At 44.4% G+C, this 25,381-nt stretch overlaps 1 protein-coding gene and 1 long non-coding RNA gene across 2 annotated transcripts in view; both read left to right on the top strand.

Moving 5' to 3' along the window:
- Nucleotides 1-10,374, top strand: part of LOC135389840 (uncharacterized) — a 47,718-nt gene extending 37,344 nt beyond the window's left edge. Inside the window, exons 5-8 of the long non-coding RNA XR_010421601.1 lie at nucleotides 8,692-8,727; nucleotides 9,954-9,983; nucleotides 10,060-10,096; nucleotides 10,338-10,374. This is a non-coding gene — a long non-coding RNA (uncharacterized LOC135389840). The remainder of the gene's footprint in view (nucleotides 1-8,691; nucleotides 8,728-9,953; nucleotides 9,984-10,059; nucleotides 10,097-10,337) is intronic.
- A 3,096-nt stretch (nucleotides 10,375-13,470) lies between these two features.
- The window catches only part of LOC135387717 (uncharacterized), a 74,927-nt gene continuing 63,016 nt past the window's right edge, over nucleotides 13,471-25,381 (top strand). Inside the window, exons 1-3 of the mRNA XM_064616815.1 lie at nucleotides 13,471-13,504; nucleotides 16,677-16,715; nucleotides 21,283-21,300. The gene's annotated coding sequence lies outside the window, so the exon portion shown is untranslated. The remainder of the gene's footprint in view (nucleotides 13,505-16,676; nucleotides 16,716-21,282; nucleotides 21,301-25,381) is intronic.

Below are 25,381 nucleotides of genomic sequence, written 5' to 3'. Positions count from 1 at the left end.
CCAGATAGCATGTTAGATCGTATGGACGTGAACAGAGTATAGCTGTATCCAATGTGCTATCCACTGGGGCTGGGTATACTTTGAGCGGTTTTATAATGCTTAGCTCCATCCAGAGCTTGTTGACCCACGCATACCACGCAGTATGCCGATCAGGGACCCTGACCACAAGAAGAAATACAACACGCAGGAAAGGTCTTCGTAGTGCAACCATTTCGACAGATTGTGCATATTCATACTGTTGTGCATGATATATGCACTACAATTCCCTTTCCGTCACAGCTGTGCTGTGCTTGCAGTTGACCCCAATGTGGCCTTCATCATGTAATCCAAGTTATCGGACCCAGTGGCCGAAGCCTCTGCTCCGCCTGCGGTGTCATGACGAACATGAGCACATTCCCGTGGAGCGTGGACAGCGTCACACTGAGGGAGACTGTACCCTAGCTGACTTATCATTATCACAGGAAGCTTAATTTATGTATGTTTGTGTGTCCGTGGTGCTCCTGGTGTCCATTGTGTACTGTTTATTGTGGAAGCTTATCTCTTCTATTCATCTTTAGACTGCCCCCAGAACCCTTGTGCGAACAAACTCAGTTCAGCCACAGGTATCTCCGATTCCCATAATCAATCTTCGTTCGTTCTTTATCTACACATATTTGAGCTCTTCTTAGTCGGTATGCCGCTTAACTGAAATATGCGCATCCTGCACAACGCTGTAGACAACACTCAAACGTTACGTTGTCTTGAACTGTCCTTGTGGATTAGGACGTGCTGATTAGGGATGCGTGAGTTTCAGTGAAATAACACAGCGTTCACATGCCTGCTTAGCAAGCATGTGAACGCTGTGTTAAACGCGTGTGTTGAAACGTCTGTTGAAACGCTGTGTGTTGAAAAGAAAACTAGTTTTCTTTTCAACACACAGCGTTTCAACTTGTTGGGGTAAAATACTACAGGGAACGGTTACACTAATGTGCCACAGGTGACAGTTCTACAATTTCGATGTTCTGCATTCTGTGTACTAAAACATCTGGCAGCGAACAGTTTGACTGACAGTTGAAACATTGGTGTAGAACGTAGCCTGAACTTCGCGTACGCCAGATTGCCCTTCTCCAGGGGAGGGAACGGAGGGACTTGTTGCAAGCACGATGGCCGATCGTCAGCGTCCGCGTCTCATTGGTCACAATTTGTGCACTGAGCTCACCTTAGAAATTCCGGGGCACAACTGTTAATGCATGCTACCTCGTTACAATCTGCAAGCATCTGGCTATCAAGTTATCCGGTTGTTACAAGCTTACCCTTGATGCCCACCAATGGCGACCAGCAACAACCTGCCCGAAGCCCCCGCACGCTGTACAATCCACCACAAGCACTGTACCGCTGGCACTGTGCTCGTGAAGATAACTGCCGCCGCTGTCATATGCAGCTTCATTCCCTTCTTTTTAGACTCTGTGTACAAATATGAGTGTCGAACTTGTGGCGTCGGCGTAAATGAGTCGACAACAGCACTGTCAACTATACTGAGGCACCCATCACTGTTCAGGTGATCAGATGCCGTCAAAACTGAGACTGAACGCCATGTAAGACCGCACTGCCGACTACACAACTTGCGCCGTCTTTACCTATCGCACTGAACCAAAAATACAGCATTATATGTGCCAGTGTCAATGCACCGTGATATCGCAGAACAGTCCACAATAATTTTATAGGACAGTGCCCTGATATTCTGGGGCTGACGATGGTGCAGTAATTTTGCTGTTCACGAAATGATCCCGACGATTCCGAATACACAGAAGCACATGTAAGCTTGCCATAACTTTCATGAAGTCATTGGAGCACCCGCAAGCCATACCACTTCATTGCTTTCTCAATAGGCCAGCAACTGTTTTTCAAGTTAATATACGTAGATGGTCTGCGCAATCAGCTACTGTTCTTTCTTTTTCTTCTTCTCTTTTTCGTGTTTCTCCGCGGTTCCACAACGAGTGTTGGAAACATTTGGTGTGTTCGCGAGGTTCGGTTGAATGAAATTGTCGATCCGTCTGCTATCACACGGACAAATGACAGTTAACACGCGGACGCTGTTCTCAAGGTGATAAAGGCAAGCTAGAGGTCCAAGGTAAAAGAATAAAGAAAGAGGAAAAGAGTACCTGGTAATCCTTTCCGCTGATATGGTGGATCAGTCGCGTAATGTAACATGTAACCGTCTGCCGCCGTAGTACCAGGAGCCTCTACAGTGATAGGTAATCAATTAGATCGTCCTATGCTCCATCTATTGAGCGGAATTGACGAAACGCGGATCAGATTTCTTGGTCATTGGACTCCACGGTATGTGTGATCCTGACACCAACGTAATTGTCACACTAGACTCTGTCAGCCGCCGGAGAGGCCATTGCCTAAGAGGATGGCCGAAGACGACTTCGAGTCAAGCATAACGTGTCCGAGCTACATACATATGAAATATACTGTCTTTACCTACCTTACCTGTCTTTACCTACTTTACCTTTGAAAAAGCTGTTCACTTTAGCAATATTTCTATGTTGCAAAATATTCGTATTTTAAACAAAATTAACGCGCAAAACATCACGTTACTTTCTTAGCAACTATAGCAGTACTCAGTTACTTTAAGTGTCGATACCGGTATTTCGAGAATTGTTACTAAAGCAACAAGTATCGGTATATCGCGATACTGAGTCTCGTTGTACCCGTTCAGGTACTCGTTGATTCTGTGAGCAAACTGTTTGTTGGCATTCTGGAAAGGTGGCTCCAGAGTAATGTGCACAAATGTCCTCTAGTATTCTTTCAGCTCAGCAATGGCCGCATTGTTCGGTTCATTGTTGGCCCGGGTCCGGTCGCAAGGTGCCCTTGCTGGAGCTGCCGGATGCGCACCTGCAACACATGGAAATGCTGATAGTATAATTGTTCAGTTGCTGGTAAAGGACAACAGAGCAGGCTTCCTTTGCAAGTGAGCACTGGCGCTGGAATTGACAAGAAAGGCAAACACAACCCTAGATAAGCTTTGCATGTGATTATCTGTCGGTAGCCTACTTTTTAATCTAACCAAAGCATGTTCTGTTCCTTGGAAACAAACACGAAGCTTCATTAGGATATATTCGCTTTTATAATCACATGATACCAAGAGTGGACTATGTGAATTTTTCAAAACGATATTTTTATGTCCATTTTCATCAGTTAACACACGTACATATGTTGCGAAAGCAAAGAGCAATAGGTATATTTGCATGTACAAACTGCAGAAATACGTGCCTTCAAGCGTATTAATTTAATCACTCCCACTAATTAATCACTTCCGAAGTATGTTTTGAGAGCAGTGTCATTCACACGTTCCCATATCTTGATTTCGCTTGATATTGATGTACTCAGTGTTAGGTCTGCATTTCCTCTGGTTGAAATTCAGGTTGCTATTCTCTTTCAGAGACTGTATTCCTATATGACATTGCACTTTGTTCCACTCTATACCGGCTCTCACTGCTATACCCAAACTGAGTTTCCACTGTAATGTCTCGAGTGCAGGACACACTATGAACCTTATTGTTGTTGCTGTATCAATTTCAAGGTATAACAACTTCCTGCTAAAATAAAAATTATGAAGTTATAGTTGCAACCTTTAGCTGTAGCTTTTAATACTTTTTTAACGTGCTGTACTATCTTAGATACAGGACTAATCATGGTCAAAGTAATGTTCGAGGTCTAGCTTAACTCGTAAATTTTGACTCCCGGGTCCTGTAGAGAAAAACTTTTGCATAAAGTGTCGCTCACCTGGACGCTGTGATGTATGACCCTTTGGTAGTCTGCCATGAAACTCCCTAGTGCCATCCCTGTTTGACACCGTAGTTTAGTACTGAGAGAGTAGTGCCAGCCCTAGGCATGGATGGTCGTCCTCAGGCTATCCGTGTTCGCATAGTAGTTCCACAAAAAGATTTGACCTCTGCTGGAGAGCTACTGGTTCTCAAAGCAGCCTTTGAGCTGGCCAATGCCATCATGCAAGCTCGGGACATTTGTCACTGGACTCTGGTGTTTGAGGCAGTCGTCCCAGTGCACCAGCACCAGCTCCAGTGGCAGTAGGGCGAGGCCAACTATCTCACGCACCCATTGCTTGAGTGCTGGGTTCTCTTCACCCCTGTATAAAGTCTAAAGAAAGAAAGATGTAGGAAATGTTGAGGTTACAAAATGCAGTGATCAAGAATAGGTAACAGCTTAAGCATTTCAGACCCGCTGAACACTTGCACCTCCTGCATGGAAACGGCTTTGGCTGAAGGGAAGCACTCCGGCAGGAGCCCAAAGCTTTCGCTCAAATGATCCATATTTTGGGACCTGTTTCTGTTGCTCTTTTGTATTACTGACAGTTTTGCAGCACGCTGTTATTACAGTATCATTGTTTTTCTATTCTGTTTGAAAAGTGCCACTAGAAATGGCATTCATTTTGCCACAGCTGCCTGCATTTAGGCTTAATGCATTCCTCTGTGCGTGCCATTGCAGCATTTCGCATGTAGTCATATATTTCTTCGGCGGCAAGACTTATTGCTACTTGTGGTATCAAGTGCAGGAACACAAATCAGCAAGAATGTTTCTAAATTATGCGACGGAACTACTCGACTACTAACCGGACCTGAACATTAACTTTCGAAATTATGCATATCACTAAACTATTATTGTGTACCATCACAGGGCTACATTGGGAAAATCTGTGTATTTGTACTGATTTGCAGCTTCAAACGCAACATTTAGTACATCACTGTCACTTGCACTTAGGAGAAAAATTCATGAAGCCATACCTCCAGTCCCAGTTCTCAAAACGTTCTGGTGATGCATTGGATGAAATGGAACAGGCATATCTTAGCCTGAACACCGAAGACGGCTTCGAAGCGTCCAATTGCTCGAGTTTCGAAGTCAAAGTGGCCACAGTCGAGGGCCCCAACTGTCCCAAACCTCGAGGTAAGGGCATCCTTGATCACGTTGAAAAGTTCAGCATACGTTGCCGCAGATCTTGACGGCAACAGAACAGGAGCAACGACAGAAACAGGAAACAGGTCTCAAAATATAGATCATTATTTTGAATGCTTGAGGCTCTTATGCCGGAGTGTTTTCCCTGAGCTAGAGCGTTTTCCATGCAGAAGGTGCAAGTGTTCAGCAGGTCTGAAATGCTTAAGCTATTGCCTCTTCTAGAGCATTACGTCTTGTATCCTCAACATTTCTACACATTTTTTTAATTTCTTCAGACTTCATACAGGGGTGAAGAGAACCCAGCGCTCAAGCAATGCGTAAGATAGTTGGCCTCGCCCTATTGCCACTGGATCTGTTACTGGTGCACTGGAACGACTGCCTCAAGCATGAGAGTCCAGTGACAAATGTCCCGAGCTTGAATGGTGGCATTGGCCAGCTCAAAGGCTACTTTGAGAACCAGTGGCACTCCATCAGAGGCCAAATGTTGCTGGGGAACTACTATGCGGACACGGATAACCTGAGGGCGACCAACCATGCAGAGGGCTGGCACAACTCTCGCAGGGCTAAACTACGGCGTCAACCAGGGACGGCACTAGGGAAGTTCATGGCCGACTACCAAAAGCAGAGCATCCAGATGAGCGAGATTTGATGCAAAAACTTTTTGCACTCATCTCTTCAGGACCCGGGGGTCACGAATATTACTTTGACCATGATTAGTCCTGTGGTTGTGATAGTACAGCACGTTAAAAAAGTATTAAAAGCTACAGAGAAAGGTTGTAACGAAACTCACTTCATTATTTTTATTGTAGCAAGAAGTTGCTATACTTTGGAATTGATACACCAACAAGAATAAGGTTCATAGTGTGTCCTACACTGGAGACATTACAGTGGAAACTTATTTTGGGTATAGCAGTGAGCCGGTTGAGTGTCATATAGGAATACAGTCTCTGAAAGATAGTAACCTGAATTTCAACCAGAGGAAATGCAGACCTAACACTGAGTACATCAATATCAAGCGAAATCAAGATATGGGAACGTGTGAATGACACTGCTCTCAAAACATACTTCGGAAGTGATTAATTAGTGGGAGTGATTAAATTAATACGCTTGAAGGCACGTATTTCTGCAGTTTGTTCGTGCAAATATACTTTTTGCTCTTTGCTTTCGCAACAAATGCACGTGTGTGAACAGATGAAAATGGACATGAAAATATCCTTTTAGAAAACTCACATAGTCTATACTCTTGGTATCATGTGTGAAAGCGAACATATCCTAACGCAGCTTCGTGCTTGTTTCCAAGGAGCATCACATGCTTTGCATGGAAAGCTTGTCAAGGGCTGTGTTTGCCTTCCTTCTCAATTCCTGCACCAGTGTTCACTTGCAAAGGAAGCTTATTTTGTGACTAAAATTTAAGTGCTGTGTTGTCCTTTAGCAGCAACGGAACAATTATGGTATCAGCATATCCACGTGTTGCATGTGGGCATCCGGCAGCTCCTGCAAGGACACCCTGCAACCAAAACCCAGGTCACCTATGAAGCGAACAATGTGGCCATTAGTGAGCTGAAGAGGGGACTGGAAGAATACTGGAGAACATTTGTGCACATTCCTGTGGAGCCACCTTTCCAGAATGCCAACGAACAGAATCAACGAGTACCTCAGCAGTGTGGCACGACGACTGGGTGTAAACACGTGAATCCGGCACAAATTTAGCACTGTGTTTTAGGGTAAAACCTTTTTTCCCCTGGCCCATCCCCAATTTGCATCATCATCACTTTGGGTAAAAGCTAAAAATCAACTTTGCAATGTGGAAATTGAACCACCGATACAGGCACTTAAGAACACTAAGCATTGCAGTTTCAGCACAGCAATTCTGCATCTTATGTCAATCTAAAATATGTGAAGCTCTCTCTTTTATTTCCCACTTGAAAATCTACTTTTCTAACCAATATCACCTGATTTTACCCTGTTTTACGGCTCCTGAATTGAAACCCGATTTTTACCCCCTCCCCCAACTTTCAAAAACCATAAAACCCGAAAACACAGGGCCCTAGGTACAAATGACATCGAACGACGGAGGATTCAGCAGCAGCATGGACACTCTCTACCAGAACCTCGGCCAACTACGTAGCCAACATTGTTGCCAATGCTGAACTGAAGAGGGGACTAGTAGAGGGTCACACCTTGTACACATTCTGTGCAGCACCCTTGCTCATAGAATCGTTGTGTTGCATGTTGCTCGAAGACTGGGAGCAAATGCACGTACCAGATACAAATATCCAAAGAGAATTAAAAACCTTTTTGAAACAAATACATGAAGCAATGTCACATACTACTTTGTTAAACATACAACACAGGGATTGCCAGCACGGCAGATGTTTTTTTTTTTCCATAATGAGACTGTCTTCGGCAAAACTTTCGGCCGTAATGAGATTTTGTGCGTAACGGGACACTTGGGAATTAAAGGATTATCAGCCGTACTGAGACTTCCGGCCGTAATGAGATACAATCATCAGGAAGATTGTATCTTCACGAATTTTTTTGCGGGCGATCTATCGATCAGATTTTTGTTCTGAAAACGGCTCCGGTATCAGGTGACCGAGGTGTTCTCATTGAAACAACTTCCTTAGCAGTCTGCTAATGCCCTCCTAGGGAGTGCCCTTCAGCATATGCTATATTGCAATTGATTTCACCTCCGAAAAAGTGATACATGCATTCGTAAAAAAATATGTTCGCACTTAGCTGGGCACTCTGTATAATCTACCGCTTCGTTAGAAACGCACTTCTATCGAGCTTCACAATCCCTGGTATCTAATCGATAGTGACGCCATTTGCGAATGTCATTCTATTTCTCCGTGTAGCTTGATGTGATACAAACGAATGGCATTCAATTTGCCGTGTGACAGGGCTATATTGATAACATCTACGTCAAATGAGACGCCAAATTCTGGTTCATTTATTTTTTTTTTATGACAATACCTCACGTGCCCTCGAGGGGCGTTGTGTGAGGGGAAGGTTACATCAGCCAGTATATCATACAGAACAGAAGCAATTGAACAATTGACAAAAAAAAACACTTATGTGAAAACGATAAGAAAACATATGCGAAGATGGGGAAATTAGACACCAAAACTGGCAGCTAGCTGGCTGCGAAAAGCTGAAAAGTCTGAGTTAGCTACGATAGACTGTGGAAGGTCGTTCCAAGCACTGATGATTTTGGGGAAGAAAGAAAATTGGAAATGAGATGTACGACAGGGAATGGGGTCGATTTTACGGGCATGATCGATCCTAGAGGAGGTGTAGCGGGCCATAGTGATGTCCCCTGGTCGGATGGTTGTGGTGTAGCAGAATTTATGGAATAAACACAGACAATAGTATTTTCTACGGTGTGCAAGAGGAGGAAGATTGGTAGAGGCCTTTAAAGATGTAATACTGGACGGAAAAGAATAGTCTGATAAAGCGAGCTGCCCGATTCTGTAAGGGATTCAAGGAGGTCCACAAGTGTTGACTGGTAAGGATGCTAGATGCATATTCCAACTTCGGCCTGACTCGCGTTTGGTATGCAAGACGTTTCACCTCAGGTGGGGCAAGTTTAAGGTGGCGACGGATGAAACCAAGTTTGCGATTTGCATCGCGAACAATGGTATGAATATGATCTGACCAAGAGAGGTTTGAGGAGAAATGAAGCCCCAAGTGGTTGAACGTGCCCTTACCGATCCTTTGGTTCTTGTCTTTCAGTACAATCCCGGTCGAGGTCGACAGAAACGGTCAACTGTAAGTATATACTGAGTTGCTTCATCTCAGAGCAGGGGGAAATCGTATTCACATTGCGACGTACGATGCATCCAGACGAATATCGTGCGAAAACGGAAGTACGGCGTACTACGTGTAAAGGTCAACCTCCATGGATCGAGAAAGCTGCGAACTTCGCTCAGCGTCGGATGCCCTGCTCGAGGCCATGCCAGATATTTTCGCCCAGTGGCCGCGATTCAGGCTCAACACGACGCCGCTACGAATCTGCTCCGGCTACGCTGCCTTGTCTGCTCTCGTGGATCTTTTCCTGCTTGTTGCTATGTTGTGTTGTCGTCTGCTCGCTGTCTCGCCTACTGCAACGCTAGAACGCCATGCATTATCTGCCAAGAAACATGTTTTAGTGTTCAATAAACAGTGACATCAGAGCGAAACTTACGCACACTGGCTCGATGTAACAATGAAACAAAATGTAATATGACGTTTCGATGCCTGTTCGGGTATCATCATCAGAATGAAACAAGAAACAGCACGCCATCCGAGTTCTACTTATAGCTTAGTCATGACCTTGTAGCAATCAGGTAGTGGCCCTTTGTGATTGTTACATGCGTTATCATCACGGTGAATGTGCCAAGATTCCAAAAATTTTCTTACCCCCTATCTGTGCTCGTGTGCCACGGTCTTTGCATTGTGAAAGTCAAAAGAATGACCTGTTTTTAGCACGTGCTCGACAAGTTCTGTGCATGTAACAGTCACAAATGGCCACTACCTGATTGCTACAAGGTCATGAATAAGCTATAAGTAGAGCTCTGATGGCGTACTGTTTCTTGTTTCATTCTGATGATGATGCCCGAACAGGAATCGAAACGTCATGTTACCTTTTGTTTCACTGTTACGTCAAGACAGTGTGTGTAAGTTTTCCTCATGATGTCCCCTGGCTTCAGTGACATCAGAGACAGACCTTCCGACGCAGTCTGCCAGCGTTTCGCCCCATGGAGCTGGTGCAGACTAGCAACGAGAGGCAGAACGCGCGTGGCAGTCTGCCGTGTGAATTCGCTTCATGGAGGTTAGCCTTAAGGTTGAACCGAACCAGGTAGAGGGTAGAACCAGGTAGATTCATTCCGGATATAGGTGCCATGCATGCCCAGTTTCCAATGAGTTTGCACGTTTGGCTAAGTGAGCTGCAGTTAAGCAACAAATTCGCCATGTTCAATGGCACATTGACCCTTGACCGACCCTTTGTGTTTCAGTTACCCAAGATTGCGGAACAGAGACAGACCGTAAGTATACAGGATTGCTTCTTGTCTCCCAGCAGGCTTATGCGTGAGAGGCATTAACTCCGTTCGAACCATGCAGCCCCGAAGAGCGTGGTTACCAACCGCAAAAAGCGTCGGTAAGAACGATTCTATTGCGATTGGTGTCCCAAACCAGATCGTTCACTTATTTGCTGAAAAGTGTAGTGTAAAAATGTGCGCCTTTTTATGACTTTCGCTTCGCAACACAAGTTGCGTTTTCTAGAAATCAGAAGCGATAGCCCTATTATTCAGTGCAACCGTTGTCCTTCGCCGTCTGATGCAATGAAGTTGTCAGTTCGTTCTTCGTCATTATACGCACTGACTCACAGTTCATTTCAGCACAATGTGGTGCCTGGTCGCGCTCGCCGCGGCACTAGCTCTTGGTGAGTATTGACTTAGTCAGAGAACATGTTGTCACCGGTCAGTTGAGCAGGGCACTCTGACAAATGATCACTCATGACATAAACAAGCCCGGTCACAACTTCCGTTGTTACGTTGTTACTTCCGCGCCGAAGGCCGCTCGGAACCAGCCGCTATGCAGAATGATATCTTTCACTTTCTGATTTGTTGAAAATGGGAGGCGTACGCCTCAATGCGGCAATTTCAGTAGCCATAGAAAGCCGTATGCGACCCTATATCTCCTCAAATCAGAAGCGATAATTGTATCCAATCGGCATAGTGGTTGGCGCAGAGCGTGTTTGCTGCGAAATCGGATGTCATTTTGGCAACAAGCCGGAGACTGTGCAGAGAGGCATGATTATTTAATGTATTTTAAAAACTGCTGAATGAGAAAAGACTACCTTACATTTTCGTGACTAATTGGTTCGGGCTCTGAATTTCGAAATGTGATTTGCGGCACTCTACCCTGCACACCTCACACTCTTAAAAATGAACTTCACCTCATAGCACGCTCCTAGCCAACGCTACTGTTCAGAAACACTCTTCAAGCTTGTCTCCAAACTTGAAGATACGTTCACAATGCTGTTTTCATATCATAAAGGGCATGCAGACAGCCTACTAGAAGTATTGGCATGTACTAGGGGCAGTGATGGGCAGTACTTGATGTACCAAGTACTCAAGTAGAACTCAAGTACATTTCTGTGTTCTTGTATTTTACTTCAAGTACATTTGAAACCGCGTACTTTGTACCGTACTTAAAGTACTTTTTTCCAAATACTTTCCCATCAAGTACTCAAGTACACAAACTTGGGCTCCAGACAAAAAGTCACAAAAGAGTATCAAAAATGCTCATCAAATGCCCATCACTGCTTTTAGTGGGATGCTGTACCAAGAGTCCGTCTGACATTTTACCAAAAAGGATTTTTGTGCTGTTAAAGAGCATATTTGTTGAAGCAATTTTATTGTTGCGAGGCTTGGAACTTGAGGCTTGAAAAGGTATCAACACTTCTATGATTATGTAAAACGAATGGAATGCACAGACATTCCACATTATAACACTGCAACCGGCAGCACAATGACTTGGTCAATTGTCATTTCAGTTCTTCCAATGCAGGGTTCTATGCTTTTTTATATTGTTTTGTTCATTGGCGATTAATAATCATTTTTTATCACAGTGTGTGATTGCATTACATGATGAACACTCTGAAAGACACCCATGCTTTACTTTTTACATTTTACGTTTTTAATTGGTCAGATGGATTAGATTGCTGCAGATCACAGTGAAATAAATATATCACATAAAAATCATGGCTTGCATTGTGCTTCGTCCTTTTTTATTTTCTTCGTATTCTTTTTTAAACATGTTGTATTTCAAAAAGCACCATGGAATGCCCAGAAATATATAACCTCCGTTGGCCTGTACTTTTTCCCCCTTGAAATTTCCTAGCCTGTTATAGCAGAGGATTATTTATTTTTTATTTATTTATTTAAGTAAGTTAAAGACCCCCAGGGGGTATTACATAACGGAGTGAAGAGAAGCACATAAGAAAAGTACTATAGAAACGCGTAACAAAAGTATTAAAAAAGTGAAAAATGAAATATCAAGTTGATAAGGGAAGAAGACCATGTGTACCATGGAAAGAGCATGATGAACCTGAAACCCTGGATTGGAGGAGGGAAGCCTTAAAATCAGCAGGGACGTATACCCGAAACTTTGAAGCCTCAATTTCGGGACTTTTTTTGGGCAGTTCCATTTGCAATATCGAGCGGATTTCTTGGTGGATCTGACTAAGTTCGCTACAGGCTCTCTAATTTTGTAAAAAAAACGTTAGGTTGACTTGGGAAATTTTGAAGTTCAATTAAAGAAATTCAATTTATTTTAATTAAAATCAAATGAAAATATTTTTGCAAGATGGCAAATTCAGTTGCCACACAAATGCCGTTTACCCCGTATTTTCCCATCGCCCCGTTTTTTTATAAAGTCCGAATGACACGTTTTTTCAACACCCTGTATATCATGATGAGGGGACGAAACAGGTTGTTGCTATTGCTGTGTATAATAAATATTGTTTTGACATTGTGGGGTTGAAATTGGGAGATGATCGTGTCTTCATTGACTGATGGGAAACTTTATACATCGAGGAACAAAAGGAAAGATTAACCAGCCTCGTTGCTGTGACATTCAAAATAAAAAAAAGTAAGAATGAACAAAGAAAAGTAACCTGATAAAAGAAACTTGGAAAGGAGGGTTGCCATCAGCTTTGTGACGTCCAAGCTACGCATGAGACATACAAAGCTGGATACCTGTTCCATTGCGTGCTTGAATACGCGGTCTTCGTGTGTTTTAAGCTATTACCAATACTGTTTTGTTTTCCATTGATATTTATCCCCCACCTTTCCACTCCTCCGCAAAACTCAACATGGGCGAAAACGGCCCGTTCAGCAGACGCGCTTCGGGAGCGTTCGGGAGAATCTTCGCATACATCCGTGTTGGCGCGCCACCTGACGGCGTCTTCCGCGAACGGGCCGCCTCGGCTGCGCCGCCCCTCACACCAGACAATATTCATCTAGCTGCCATACTGGCTAGCCATCTACCTGGCTAGCCCCAAGCGCGATAAGCGCACTAGTTTCCGCGGCGGACGTAAAGCCATCGGACGTCCACCAATCAGGGACGGGATTTATTTTGAAGCGTTTATGCGACAGCCTGGATATTCTCATGATTTATATGGAAGAGTTTATTTTGAAAGCTGATCTTGAAGAGATTTATATTTAAACGTTTTATTTTTACATGGGAAAGTGTAGTTAGGAATGAGTCTTTTATCCTCTCGCACGCCTACGAACATATGTTTAGCTTTTAAATTGAGATGGGGCAATCAATTTCTTGCTGAGTCTGAGGACCTAACGGACCTGTCGGCTTCTGTGCCCATGCCTCTCTGTCTTCTTCATGGTCCGTTGCACCGTTCAGAACAAGTTCAACGCGGACGCTGCGATCCCGAGCCGCTGTGTATGGTATCTAGAATATTTTTTTTTTATTCCACGAATTAATATTATTGCCTTTACGATTCCAGGAAGCTTCTTATTTTTATATGGCATTGTGCCGGCCTTCCGTAAGTATGCAACAAGGGGTGTTTACATTGAAAGCTACGAACGATACACAGATGCCATTTTTGAACTTCTATGGCCAGGCACATCGATATCCTTTAGAGAGCGAGAGAGAGAGATTATGGGTTTAATGGCACAAAGGCAACAAAGGCCATAGAGCGCCAAAACTTCAGAAGAGCGTATATATGCAACATCATGATTCAATGAAACATGACTCACTAACTCTTCAGTTAAAAAATTTGGGGCGAGGATTGCCCTCCAGAGTTTATTTTTAGCTGGTGGTCGTCCTGTAGTCCGCTGTGGATATTTTCATAAACCTGTAGCCCCTTAAAATGAACACCCTGTAAGTTTCGCGTTATGAATAAGTCATGCTCACAAACTTAATACAGCAGATTCATGGTTTTTGTTCATTTTAGTTCACCTTTTTGTTTCTGTTTTTCCTGAGGCACGCAAAGACGGTTATAATTTGCGTGAATGCAGAGTAACGACTGGAGTAACGCGTTTCTTTTCTACTCGTTACTCAATCACATTTCAAGTCGAGTAATTGAACAGTATTCAATTACTTTTTTCCACAGAAGTAACGGTAATCAATTACATTTTGTGGGTAGCGTGCACAAGGCTGTCACCCGCGCATGCTAGATAGCATCGCCCGCTAAAATGCGCATGGATACCGTGGCGCGGGAACAAGATGGCGCATGCTCGCTTTTGGAACTCAGTGTCGATACTCTGAAGCGAAGCTTATTTAGTGACTGAGCCACCGAGGTCGTTTGTCCAGATTCATCTTGGCCAGCAACAATTGGTTACGAATGATAGTCTATCAGCACGCCGTTCACCATATTGCAGCATGGGATAGTAATAGAATGGAATGGAATAGCAATAGCACAATCATGATATCAGAACAATAGGGAGCAGACGCATTATTTTCTTTGTGACACATCACGTGATATGCTTGCTGACGGTATTATATTCTGTGCAACTGCCAGCCATGTAGCCATAGCAGAAGCCTGTCATAAGGGCTCATAATGATAATAACGTCCATATAACGACTGCTTATAAAGATCCATCCGCCATTTAGTGCGAACGAGAATATGTAAATCCATAAAGCCTTCCAGTTGTATACTGCCCGAAGGACCTTCCATAACAAACGCCCAGACTCGATAACTGCAACCACCCCTCAGACTCCGAGACGATCCTATTTTGAGAGAGAGAGATTGATTATGGGTTTAATGGCACAAAGGCAACAAAGGCCATAGAGCGCAAAAACTACGGTGAAGTGTGTGAGAGATTATTATGGGAGAGATGATGTGAGAGAGAGTGTGTGTGGTAGTTAAATGCTATCTACAGGTATGAGCAATGAGATGGACCAGGATAAGAGACAGAGGAGGATGACGATTATGATCATGCCGCAATTGGCCTGCTGAATCCAGGGAGCAGGGTCCCGTGCAGAGGTGGGGAGTAATGCATTACCGGTAATGCATTACTTTTGAGTAATGGGTAATGGTAATGAATTACGTTTTGCCAGCAAGTAATGAGTAATGGTAATGCATTACATTTCGACTGAGTATTGCAGGGTGGCATTACTCATTACTTTTGTCGAATGTTCATTGCGCCACGTGAAAATTGGGAACATCCAGGTTCTCTTCAACCCGCCTTTAACAATGAGCACAGGGCAACAAGGAAGGAGAAAGGCGCAGCCTGGGGAATTCTGCAAGAGTTCAACAGTCGGCGGTGTGTGTCACAAGTGTCTACATGATGATATCATTTGAAGTAAAGGAAAATCAATGAAATAGAAACATAACCTCTATGAGGGTAATGCGTAACAATTGCTGCAGGGATTCACTGTTTTGGTATGGTACCGTGTTAGCTTCTCTTGTGCTGTCAGAGGTAGTTTCTCTGCCAGGACAGAGCTGTAGGCTGGTCCTGATCCGCCGGCTCCATAATGCTAGAAAAGGCATCATCTGCAATAAATCTTATCTATAGCTTTTTGCCTATCAGACTCTCTTCTTCGGGGATTTAGTGGCACCGATTTGGGGATACTCGGGTGGCTATTGCCTATAGCAAAAAAAGTAAGGAAAAAACCTTATGCATAGCATCTTTGAGGCTTATGCCCTAAAACGTAAATGAAATGCCAGAGTAATGCCATTACCTCGTTAAAGTAATGGCATTACTAATGCATTACTATTATCCAAAAAGTAATGAGTAATGTAATGCATTAGTTTTTTATACAAGTAATGAGTAATGGTAATGCATTACAAAATAAAAGTAATTTCCCCACCTCTGGTCCCGTGCTGTACTACCCATGCGCGTTCGGAAGTTACTGCGCACCGAAAATCTCCCCTTCACTCCCCTACAAACTGAAAGCGTGTCCAGTGTCTGCCCGAAAATTCCTCGTTTTTAGCGTCGCGCGTTGTTTATCGGAATTTGTGTTACCTTTATTTGCAAATGTTATCATAAAAGCAGCGTGCTCCGGAGAGAAGTATGCCTTCTTGTATTGAATACGCAATAACAGGGACAGCGCAGGGGACCCTAGTACAGCTCTCGTCAACCTTAACAATAAGGCTGGTCTCGTTCCCGAGAGTGATTACAGCAACCCTTGTGGTCATGATGAAATCTTCATTGAGCAAAATTATTCCGTTCCCCCAGTAACCCCAGGATGGATGTTATTAAGGTTGACGGGAGCTGTACTTTGTCACTGAATTTTTGTCTGAATTTTTGACTGAACTTTGTCACTTTGTTGCTAAGATGAATCTGGACAACCGACCTCGGTGGCTCAGTCACTACCTATATCCACACTATATACTACGCATAAGATTGTACGCTGCCACTGCAAACGCTGCTATGTTTCCTTGTGCGTCACACACGATTTCAACTGCCATCCTCACCTATGCACGTGCTGTGTTATATTATGCGTACGCGTGTGACGTCACATCGCCGTCCCTCTCATATTGCCATCTCTTCATTGCTATCCCTCTCATATCCCTCTCATCCACAGGTACAGTCTGGCAATTTACATTCTGATAGATGTAGCTTTGGCTAAGAGAACAGGGAAAGACGTGTAGGCGACATCGCGATGGCTTATGCATGAACCGTAGATGCTTCTTGACTATTGCTGTGTGAATACATTTGTGCATGTTTCTTCACGTCTGTGCTACTTCTTAAAATCCTCTCTTTATTTAGCACCGGCACATAACAACACTTCACCCCCGTGTCTAACAAGTAAGGATATCGTCTACCGTCTATCGTATACAAGTATACAGGGGGTTGCAAGAGGTAGCGGCCCCTGGTTGCTAGAAAATCTACGTCAGATAAAAATGGTTTTTGCAACACAGACAAGCAGTTACTATTGTAGAAGTTACGAGTGTACCATTAATTAAGCTAATAATAATAATAATTTCACATTAATTAGAAGGTTGATGGCCACAACATATTACTACAATCGTAATTCCCCAAGTATTCGACACATTTCGCATTTCATGAGTATACCGGTACTATCAACAAGGCCTGCTACACTCTAAAAACAGAACTTCACCGCATAGCACACTGTGGTCCAACCGTAGCCAAGAATAATAGGGTTATGGCTTCTGATTCGAAGAGAGCGGGGGCGTGCGCTTTTCGCGGCAGTTTTCATATATCCAAATTGTCACAAAATGGCGTACGCCCACCTCTTCTCTAATCAGATGCGATAACCATATCATTCGCGGCAATGGTTGGCGCAATGTGTACACACTGTAGAGAAAAAAAGAAAAAGGAAAGGAAAACTGGCTTATCTCTTCGCAGCCATCAGTTACTCATAACCGCCGACACCAGATGTTCTGTGTTTTCCTTTCCTCCTCTCCATACTGGAACACCGGTTTTTCTGACGGCTGTACGTATTTTCGTATTTTTTGTGACTGATAATGTGTGTTGTGGCCATGGGCTTTCTAGTTGCGCAAAAGGTACTTTCCTTGGCAAATTCCTGACTTTAATTAACATCTGTTTGGGTGGCCTCAACAAGTGCCGTGCACATTTCTACATTTCCCTCGCATTTTTTTAATAGTTAGGGGTCACTCTTTCATTTTATCGAAAAGAATGCACCCAGCCCCCTGGCTAGATCCATCTCAAATCAAACAATCCGGTACACTTGATATCTAGAATGAACGGGAAAAAATATATGTTGAAGCCATCGGCGAGTTTCCAAACGCTTTCCGAATTCTCTGCGCTGCGCGGTACGGGAAATAGGAGAGGAGGAAAAAACTGCCTCTCAGAAGACGATGTCGTCGAGCGCAGGTTTGAGCGCTCCCTACAAGGCTATTTCTTCTCGCATTATAGTAATTTCTTGATCTGGCTTTAGACCACTTAGGGCACAATAGGATCCTTCGTTGGCAGTGCTGTACCAGTTTTTGTTTGTCTGCGAAAAAATATCAAAGTTGACTCAAAGTGCCGAAAAACACGATATTCACTGCAGCTTTCCGGACGATGTACAAAACGGATAAGACTGAGCCTTATACCGTTTGATTTTTCATTCATAGGGCTATCTAATGATGTTTAATTTGTTGCTCTACTCTGTAAGGAACGTAAGTGATACCCCTTTTAGTAGCACCATACCACCGAAAAATGACGAATTTCGGAAGCCTTTATTTAAAAAAACCCACCAAAAACTTGCCTCGAAAATTTTATATGTTGTAGGTGGTTCCTTAGACTATGCACAGAAGCAAAATCAAAATTCGGACTTGATAGGTAGGCGCACTGTGAATTTTTTGCCAGCCCTATACGCGGAGCGCATTCAAGTGGAGGAACAGTGTCCCGCGTGTTGCAAAATCGAATTTTCCAAAGGGACTTTCAACTTCTGTCTTCACAAGTAATTGCTATCATTTGAAACCATTCCGAGGTTTCAAGATTTCCTTTTCAAGGTTCCGAGCGTTTGCGTTCATACAATGGTGTAATCGCTGGATGTAGATTGTGGAGCAACCAGATGTGCTCGCATTTTTTCCGGGATGTCACACATGCATTGCAAGTGCTGGGACCCTGGGAAGAACAGAATGATTTTACATCTTTGTAAGAGGTATATCTGTTCAGGGTTATACTAAACAAGCATATTTACTGTACGTATTATGGCAGGAGGGACGCAGTGACTTCCAGTATTCTTTGAAATATTTCCTTTCCTACGGCCCCATGACCTCGGACGGGGGAAATTGCACTGAGGAAAATGTTGTTGTGTAGTGTCATACGCACACACTCAAGGCTAATTCACGATGCCTTTTGTGAACCTTGCCGAAACAGCCCGACTGGCGCCGCTGTCCAATATGTTACTCGGTTCGACATGCTGCGACCATGGGAAGGTCCTCATCGCATTTGCTGCCTGAAGACACCTTGCGCAAAGTTTCGCTACACACAGAAGACGCTTCACTCACTTCTCGACCAGAGAAGTGCACGGAGTGCCCTTATACAGAATGTGCGACGACATCTGCATTGCTGTAGTGTGTCGTCCTGGTATCACACCTACCTCAGTGGCCTCTTCGTTGTACAGTGCTGATCGTGTGGATCTCGCTGACTGCCGCCTCATACACAAGAAAAAAGTGTTATAGACAAAGAATTTTCGCTTTGCTTCGGAGATCGGCGTAGCTGCCATAAAGACTGTGTTTGCAGCCGATCAAGCCGAAGGCGTAACAGAAATGGGCCAGCTATGCAGAATCTGCCTCAAGTACTTCACAGCAAAGGTGGCTTAATCACAACACGCAGCAATGTTGCCCACATTTGAAAGAAAATCTGACAAGAACCTGACATCAAAAGTAACATTAAGGAAAGTGGCTTCCACAACGGCCTAAAGCAGTTCATGACACGAGCACTCTCATCCACCCGGAATGTTCTGCATAACTTACGTTACCTTCTTACCTTCGTCTTCTTCGCTGTCAAGTTCTTGTTATCCCGTGTACTGTAAATATGCTTCGATATGTACCGTCACCGTGGACAAATATACCTCTTATGAAGACGCAAAAGTATTCTAAAGCATTCTGTTCCTCACGGGCTCCCAGCACTTGCAATGCATGTGTGTCATCCCGCAAAAAAATGTGAGCACATATGGTTGCTCGACAATCTACATTCAGCGATTACAACACTATTATGAACGTAAGCGCTCAGAACGGTTTCAAATGATAGCAGTTATGTGAAGACAGGAGTTTAAAGTCCCTTTGGAAAATTCGATTTTGCAACACGCGGGACACGGTGCCATGGCTTATTAAATTATATTATTATTATTATTATTATTATTATTATTATTTATAAATAATTATTATTTCATTTCATTTTATTTTATTTATTTCTTCACAGAAAACAAGTGAAGTGGAGGCTGAGGCAAAAAAGTTTCTAAGGGACTTGACAGAGGCCTCAGTTACCCGCCATCAGCAATGACAATGCATATATACAGCAGAAAGCGCAATACGTGACACTGATAATGCTTGATAATACAAACATGATAAGTATGATTTCTGACATACACTCTCGTTACTTAATCAACTCAAAAAGTTTTCGCACTGCAACTAAAAAGTTTATTTTATTAGTATTAGTTATTATTATATTTATTATTTTTATTTATTATTTATTATAAATTATTAAATTATACATCATTCGATAGCCACATGAATGACAAATTAAACGACATAAAGCTCTATCTTATCCGTTTTGTACATCGTCCGCAAAGTTGCAGTGAATATGATGCTTTCCGGCAGTTTGAGTCAACTTTGATATTTTTTTTTACAGAAACAAAAACGGACACAGCACTGCCAACGCAGGATCCTATTTGCCCTAAGTGGTCTAAAGCCAGATCAAGAAATTTCTATAATGCGACAAGAAATAGCTTTGTAGCGAACGCTCAAACCCGCGCGCGACGACATCGTCTTATGAGAAGCAGTTTTTTTCCTCCTTTCCTACTTCCCGAACCGCGCAGCGCAGATAATTCCGAAAGCGTTTATTTCTTCTAACTCACCGATGGCTTCAACATATATTTTTTCCCCGTTCATTCGAGACATCATGTGAACCGGATTGTTCGATTTGAGATTGAACTATCCCCGGCCCTGTGTCTCGTTGTGGTGAAGTCGATCCATTTTATGCATTGGGGATTTTTACAGTATTTTAGTATTTATTTGGGTATGTTTTGCAGTCTTACTCGTTTTCCAATAATAACGCCGCAAATTAGTGTAGTTTTTGTGCAATTTGATGCAATGTACGCTCGTTATCGGACGCGATAGTCCCTGCAAGGTTCAGCTGCGATTCACTCAGAATCTTGTCTAGTACTTACAACTTGCGGTCCACTATCAGGCGGAAATTTGGCGGGCGCGGCGGGTTAATTCGCCGTCAGTTTAATGCAACATGCAACGGTGATGCCGGATGCCACCATGAATGAGTGCACGTTGGAACAAACGTTTACGGAACACTCGAACGACGTACTTTTTCTTCGGGGCGAAACCCTAGCGGCTGGCGGAGGCGGGTGAGTTCACTGTTTCGGGTAGGGGGGGGGGGGGGTGGAAGGCTGCGCTGTTAGTGACACTGAGCGGTAGCTTAGACTTCCCAGGCACACCAAACCGACACCGGAACCTTCCGTCCCTCCGAAACAGTGAACTCACCCGCTTCCACCAGCCGCTAGGGTGTCGCACCGAAGAAAAAGTACGTCGCCCCCGTGCTCTGTAAACTTTTGTCCCAACCTGTGCCAAGTGGGCAAAACGGCACAATGTTTCGCCAGTGCCAACAACTACGAGAAGACGCATCAAGTATGTTTCGATTAACTAAGCATGATTTTTTTTTTACACAGCTCAAGTCACTGAAGAAAGTGAGTACCAACCTCTCAGTTGTCCTGGAGAGTGTTGCTTGTGTGTTCGCTAGGTATAACCATGGTCTCTCTATAGTGTCTCTGATCTCCTACTATTAGTTGGCGTCAGGACGGCCGCTGCCGCATGGAGCCGCGCGGGTTAGTAGGAAGGGAAAACACGGCGCGCTCATGAAAGTGGGCATCTGCGGGTGGAAGCGCACGCATGTACTGTGCCCGGGTTAACACAAAAACACTGCGGGATGCACCCAGGGCTTAACCAAGATACGTGCGTTATGTGTTGACGTCCGAATGGGGAATCGAGTCAGCCCAGCCTACACTCTGCGGATACCACATAAATTGCCGTTGCGGACAGGGACAAACACCGTCTAAAGTCGATTATGCTTATTGGGATGCTTTCTTTGCGCATTTAGTAAATTACGTTGCAACGGAGTCGAGTGCGCGGTTAAGCACTAGCATGTTATAAGATCACTACGTGCTATCGCACCTGCCTCCGGCACGCACAAGTGACAACAGGTTGGTAGTTGCGAAAGAAGCTGCCTAACTAGGTTGCTGTAACTAAGTCAGGTGTGATGCGATGCATCGTGCTCTCAAGGAAGAAAGGAATGCGGATACCGTCTTTGTCAACAAAATAAATTTTAAACAGCATGAATCAGTATCCTTCATCCACGGAATGCCTTCATCAAAGCAATGTTTTTGCAACTCTGTAGTTGTACTTAGCCAGGAAGAGCTCAGCGGCTGGTGTTCGCGCTTGTCACTACTTGCCATCATAGTTAAGTGTGATGCGCGAATCAGTATCCGGTTATCCTATATTATGTCGAGTCCTTTCTGCCGCCACCTGCAGGGCGTGATCATGGCGTAGCAAGTTGAAGCTTTCTTGTTTCACCAAGTTTCTGCACGTAGTGAGTCGGGCAGCAAGCAATGGTTCCTGACAGTCGGTCATTAGGAAGTGCTGCTTCTACAAGCATCCAAAATGCCTGTGTAAAGCGTGCTGGTTTCCTCTGCTGTGTAGCGTACCACATAATACTCAACGAGTCCTTGAACCCTCATGCCCCATTGGGAAGGCCGGCTCAGCATTTTCCAGCGATGAGCGCAGCGTGACCAAACAGAAACCAAGAAACTTTGTGTACGATGTACCCTCCGATATAATCGAGAGATTATTTATTTGGTTCCTTTTGGAGCCTACGTGCAGTCCAATGGGACGAAGACTGGATCCAGAAGTATGCTGTCAAGCTGGCAAACTGCAACAAGATTCAGTGGGTGTGAATGCCTCCGTCCGAGTGTTATACGGCCATACATGGTTAGGTGACTGAGGCTGCAGCTTCATCAGCAGCTGTGGGTAATGTCGATCAAACATACTTGTTCATGGAGAGCATGAACATAATTGTTCATGTAGATGTACAGAAACTGGCCACGGTCACCAGCCACTTATCGAGCAACGCTGAACAACTCGGGACCATCAGTATTGGTATCCATCAGTAGTCAATAGGGTGCTCACAGGGGAATACAACATACCTCGAGGAGATTCTGACATCAAGGCAAACCTGGTGCTGAGGCTGAAGAGCGCTGATGTAGTTGAACCACTCATCGAGCGATAGGCGTCGGAAGGTGGGCTCAGGGGGCAGCTGCACCCCCTGATCAAAGACAACGAGGCGACACCCCCTCAGTTTTGGCGAGTGCCGCAGGTCCGCGTGCCATGGGCCGCGTACTGAGCTACAATCCGGAAATGAGCTTGCAGCTTACATACCTACAACTTAAAAACCGATGAAAACCGGGCTGCTTGGTGGTACATTTTAAAAGCGATAAAACCCCAGTGCGGGGTACACAAAGAGACGTCACACACACGAAGCACTGAAACACAGCGCTTCGTGTTTGTGCCGTCTTTTCGTGTCCCCTGCACTGGGGTTTTATCGCCTACGACTTCTCTGGGTTATGTAACCGTCAAATGCAGAGTGCAAAGAAGAAAAATCTTTGTTATATTGTGCTACTGGTGCAGTGGTATTGCCTCTGAACAATTTTCATGGAGGTTACCGCCACCGAGTGGTAATGAGAGTACTGAGACAGCAAAAGTCGTCTGAGCAAGATTTTGAAAGTGGATACACGTGTGTGATTGTGGATTGTGCATACCTGGGTGACCAGAATAAGACTAATTGAGGTCCATTTAAGAGCATGTCGCTTTTCTTCAGAAAACATCTGCCGTCTGTGGAAACGCTAATTTCACAATCTATTCTGATTCCTCCGATCACTACCATGTGTCTTTCGGCAGACGTTAAGGACCCCTTATGTGGGCAAAGACAATCCGCAGACCGACCGTGGCGTCGCTCATGATCAGAGACGCAAAGCCAGGAATTATTACTACAATGTATTATTCGGATTCCATTCTTAAACCGTTCCCACCATTCTGTTCCTATTTGCGATGCAGACAGGGTGGTTCCGGGATACTTTCGCTACAGCAGTGCCCGTTCTCCAACCCTAGTTTCTTTTTCTTCGAACTCGAACTGACAGACGCGGGACCCAAAGATTGTTGCGTGAATTGAGAGTTTTGGCGCCTGAAAACTGGCATCAAGAAGACTTGGACGTCACCAGTACTATACGAAAAGTCACGCCCTCGACATATTGTTGCCTGTTCATTCAACTATTCATGCAGATAAGTTTGCAGACGAAAGCATAGGATAGGTTAGGTTGGGTTGCGCCGGGTTAGGGCTCGCCCCCCCCCCCCCCCCCCTTTGCCGTGAAGGACCTCCGACGCCTCTGCATCGAGCCACAAGATTGATCACCTGTGGGACCATGCAAGCGGAAAATGATTTCATACACAAATCCCTTCCGTACGCAAAGAACTACAGACAACCTAGCACGATAGGAGGAAGGTATGCCCAGACCCGAACGTTTAGTCACTCGGAACAGCTCGTCCAGTAGCGCTTGCTTGTTGCTTGCTGAGCTTGCTACTATAGGCTTGAGATTAAGCTTGAAAGTAGATGCACATTCCCAGTATTTGAAAAATACAAAATGAAAAACATGAAATCGATAGCAAAGCTCCCCTTTCTTCCATTTTCTTTCATTACGACTACAAGATTATTGGCGTCTCTCGTTCATCTGGCACTTCCCCTCGTAAATCCTTCCCGTTCATCTTTTTTTTTTCAGTCTCCATTTTCTTCGGTGTTACGTAATTCATCATATATAAAATTCCTGAAACTGACGTTTGCGGAAGCTATTCTGCAGCGACTTTAAGAAATCTGGAGAAATCAAAGAAGAAATGTTTTGGCTGTCCTGTCGCCGTTCAACGATAACACCGAAAATTCGGCTGTGTAATGTCCCTGCAATTTGTTGCAATGCGCGGTACGTTTTCGGATGCGATAGGGTATGCTGCGAGTCACCCTGTATCTCGTCTATAGTATTCAAAACGGGCGGCCCGCTACCGGGAAGAGGAATTTATCGCGGCGAGTGGGTCGCTTTCTTCGTCAATTTAATGCAAGATGTGGCACAGCAATAAGGGTCACTCGACCCTGCCTTATTTCTTAGCTCTCTTTGCCTTGCAATCATTCTGCCGTTATCAGTAGAAGCTTCGGAAAGGACAGGTTCATGGCCATCCCGCATCATTTGAGCACGACCCGCAATTTACACATCTTGAAACAATGCTGTTGCTGTTAACCACACCGATCCAACAGCTGTAACAACCACGGTGCATGAGTAACAGGCTCTGACAGCTTTAACAGGCTCTGCGGACGCTGTGGGATCCCGCTTACTCTCCTGGAAAGTGGGTTGCTTGGGTGTTTGCAGGGCATATAATTGATCAGAACAGTTACTCTGAGTTAAAGCTCCAAGTCGCGGTGTTGTCGTTGTAATGACACAGTAGCAAAATAGCCTGACCGGAATTAGGTGCGCAGTTTTCTCCGTAATTCAGTATCTTTCCAGCGTCAGTATCTTTCTCCGTATCTTTCCAGCATCTGTCTTTCTGTATGCATTCCCCAGCGCGTCGTGCACTACCGGTAATAGGAATATGTCTACTTTGCTTTTAAATACTCGTCATACCAGCTGTGAAGGACCTGATGTGACTGCTTAACCGCGTCCCAAATGAACGTGAAGA

The sequence above is a fragment of the Ornithodoros turicata genome, chromosome 3 (genome assembly GCF_037126465.1).
Source record: "Ornithodoros turicata isolate Travis chromosome 3, ASM3712646v1, whole genome shotgun sequence".
NCBI lineage: Eukaryota > Metazoa > Arthropoda > Arachnida > Ixodida > Argasidae > Ornithodoros > Ornithodoros turicata.
The sequence above is the reverse complement of the archived record's forward strand: the minus strand, read 5'-3'. Positions and strand labels throughout refer to the sequence as shown.